Source organism: Loxodonta africana, chromosome 8, assembly GCF_030014295.1.
Source record: "Loxodonta africana isolate mLoxAfr1 chromosome 8, mLoxAfr1.hap2, whole genome shotgun sequence".
Classification (NCBI taxonomy): Eukaryota; Metazoa; Chordata; class Mammalia; order Proboscidea; family Elephantidae; genus Loxodonta; species Loxodonta africana.
The window spans coordinates 130,623,762-130,627,828 of NC_087349.1; positions in this window are offsets into that span (position 1 = coordinate 130,623,762).

Genomic DNA, 4,067 nt, shown 5'->3' on the forward strand with positions numbered 1-4,067 from the left:
CTGCCCTTGTTTTCTAACAGGGAGATTAAGTTTCTAGCAGGGCTTTCACCTGTAATTGCTCCCATTCTGGGTATGGTTCTGGATTACCCCAATTTTAAAAATTCAGGTCTGTCCTGTCTGCCATGACTGAACTGGAAGAACCAGTTTGAAGCCCTGCCTGGGCCCTGCCCCAGAGATTCTGGTTTAATTGATCTGGGGTGTGGCCTGGGCACTGAAAGCTCCCCAGGTGACCCTACTGTGCATCCCAAGATTAAGAACAGCCAGCTTTATAGCAGAGGACTTTGTCTTATTCTTCCTTGCACTCTCTCGTTATTTGCAATATTATGCAGTCTCAATTAGTTTAACAAATAAGACAGGAACCTTGTGGAAGGCTGTTGAAGCTTCAAACCCAAATCCCACAGAGATTAATACTTTTGATTTGTACGGTTCTTTATAGCCTCTCTTATGAATTGAATTGTGTCCCTCCAAAATCCTGGCCCCTATACCTGTAAAAAGAAGCCCTTGTAATGCAACAGCTAACCTGCTAACTGAAAGGTTGGTGGTTCAAACCTACCCAGAGGCTCTGCAGGAGAAAGACCTAGCTATTTGCTTCTGTAAAGATTACAGCTGAGAAAACCCTATAGGGCAGTTCTCCTCTGTCATGTGGGGTTGCTGTGAATCAGAATCAACTCAACAGCACCCAACAATAACAACATACCTGTAAATATGATCCTGTTTGGAAATAGGGTTCTGTCTGCAATGTTAATTAGGGTGAGTTCTAAATCAAATCGCTTCTAAGTTATAAAAAGTGCAGATTAGACACAAGCACACACAGGTGCCACATGAGGATTGCTACAAGCCAAGGCATGCCGAGGACTATTGTTGTAGTTTCTTAGTGCTGCTATGACAGAAATACCACAAGTGGGTGGCTTTAGCAATTTATTTTCTCACAGTTTAGGAGGCTAGAAGTTCAAATTCAGGGCACCAGCTCTACGGGAAGGCCCTGTCAGCTCTGGGGGGAATCCTTGTCTCAGCTTCTCTAGCGTTCTTCTCAGCATTCCTTGGTGATCTCCAGGCGACATGTATCTTTCCTCTGTGCTTGCTTCTCTGCACCTTTGCGGTTCTTTTTATTACTCAGAAGTGATTGGATTCAGGATACACCCTACAGTAGTATGGCTTCATTAACATAACAAAGAAGACTCTATTCCTCAGTGGAATGGGGGTCAGGACTTCACATATTTTGGGAAGACACAATTCAATCCAGAACAGTTACCAATACGGAAGGAATCCACACGGCTGAGACCCTGATTTGAACTTTCAGCCTCTAAAACTGTGAGAAAATAAATTTCTGTTCTTTAAAACCACTTGTGGTAGGGGCTTTGGAATTGCTAACGGGCAAAGGCTGGAGGAATTCTGATGCACTTGAGGGTAAGCCTCGACTGCCTTGAAGAGACTATTGGTAGAATTATGGACATTAAGGGTGATTCTGATGAGCGCTGAGAAAGAACTGCAAGCTGTGGGGAAAGCTTCTATCGTCATGAACAGAATGTTGCTAGAAATGTGCTTCTAGGAAGCTTTAGAAGGAAAGATGAACATGTTATTAGACATTGGAGGAAAGGTGGGAGGAAAGACAGCTTTAGAAGTGAACTCTGCAGAACTTAAGATTTGAAAAACTCTATTGTAAAAACTAAGACCACATGTCCTAGAATTAATACCAAGGGTGTGGCTACACAATCTTTTGCTGAAGAGATTAGGCTTGTGACTGATGGTCTAAGTAACCATCACAAGAAAGCTTGTCAGCTTGGGCTGAAAAAGTGACAGGATGAAATTAAGGAAAGTTGTTTCCTGGAATTCTACAGGCAGAGAACAGGGTTGTCCTTCAAGAAAAGAAATGATCCCGGGAGTAGCTCGGAAACCAGGACTGTCAGAAGGAACATGGGCTGCTGTCCTGGTGGGCCAGGAGAACTGGCGGCCCAGGGCTGAGGGGGTGGGGTTACCATCCCAGTGGGCCTGGAAGATGGCACTGACTCCCAGGGCTGACGGACCTCAACCTAGAGTCTGGAGAGTGTGGCCAATGCCCAGAGTCTGGAGGTCACTGCCCAGATGTGCCTGGAGAATAGAGGATTATTTCCAAGCCTGGAGAGAGCTAATGAGGTTTGCCCTGCTGTGTTTTAGACTTCCTTGGTACCTATGACCCCTTCTTTCCCTCCAGTTTCTCTCTTTTGGAATGGAAATGTCTACCCTGTGTCTGTTCCACCTTTGTACTTTGGAAGTAGATAACCTATATTCTAGGTTTCACAGGTCAACAGATGGAAAAGAATTTTGTCCCAGGATGGAACATACCCATACTTGATTTAGCTGATTCAGAATATGAGATTTTTAACTTAAAGCTGACGCTGGGTTAAGAATTTTGGGATGATGTGATAAGGTATGTTTTCCATGTGGGAAGGACATGAGTTTTTGGGGGACCAAAGGGTGGAATGTTATGGATTGAACTGTGCCCCCCGCAAATGTATTTTAATCCTGGCCCTTATACCTGTAAATATGATCCTGTTTTGATCTCTTTGCAGTGTTAATTAGGTTATATCCGAGTAGGTTGAGTTCTATATCTAATCACTTCTGAAGTATAAAAAGACCAGAGTAGACACAGACACACACAGGGAGAAGAGGAAAGTAGAAGATGGAGACAGACACATCTACAAAGACTGCCTGCTACCAGAAGCTGATAGACAAGGAAGGATCACCCTCTAGAGCCACACCCTGAAGTTGGACTTCTAGCCTCCTGAAAAGTGAGAAAATACATTTCTGCTCTTTAAAGCCACTCACTTGTGGTGTTTGTGTTATAGCAGCACCAGGTAACACAGCTTTGCTTCTCAAAGTGTGACCCAGGAACCAACAGAGCATTAAGACCACCTGGGAGCTTGTTAGAAATGCAGAAACTCAGGCCCCACCCCAGACCACTGTATTAGCTGCCATTTTAACAAGACCCTCAGGTGGTTTGCATACACAGTAAAGTTTGAGATGTGTTGCTTCATAGTATTTATCATTCCCTCAATAGCTTCTCATAATAACAGCTCTGAATTGCAGGCAGGGATTATGCTGTCCAGTTTACCAGTGAGAGAGCTGAGAGTCACAGCTTCGCTCAAGGTCACGCACTTAAAACTAGAGCTTGAACCCACTCCTCACTCAATCGAGTGTCTTCCCACAATGCCATGCTAATCAAAGAGAGAAGACCACAAAGCAGATGAGGACCCAGGACAAAAAAAGCTGATGCAAGAGACCCTGTGAGGTTTCTCTTTGTGCATGCATTGATACCATGTCCCCTCAGGCTCCACTTCTTCATATGCTGCAAGAGAACCATTTCAGAATCATCAATTGTCTTCTAGGCACCCATGCAATTCTGTCTGAGTTATCCTGTCACCCTCTTAGCTGGAGTCCCAGGGATCCTGGCGTTGTACTGGCCCTTTTCAAATACTGAAGGGTGTTGTCTCAATGAGTGCAGAAGCCCAGCATTTCCCCGGGCCTACCCAGCACATTCAGCACCAGCACACTCAGTCAGGCTCACTTACGGGTCTTGGTCCTGAACAACTCATCCCTACTCTCTGCACACTTAATCCAGACTCACCCCTACTTTTCCAGCTTTACGTCCAACCGCTTTCTCTACTCTTGTTTTCCTACCAGGCAGATCTGGTGCCTTGAACAGACTCCCCAGGGCAGAGCTCCCCTTAAACTCCTGCTGACCTCATAATCATCCACATGACAAAATTTCAAACATAACAAATTAATGAATTAAGTTATATTTTGTCCTCACTAACTCTACCCGTTCTTCTCCTAATTTGCCAAATTTAGGCTGAAAGACCACCAGGGGAAAACAGTTACTAATTAATGTTAACCAGTCACTGCTCCAGAAGAAGCAGCAACAGCACTAGCACGAAGAACGTGATGAAGTGTTCTGGTCATTCACAAAGCTCTGAGGTAATCAGAACACAGTGCGCTTCTGACCTCAGTCCCAGCCCCTGCACCCTCCCCTGGCTTCACCCCATACATGTGGAGAACAGGGACTTCACTTTCAATGTCTTTGATATCAA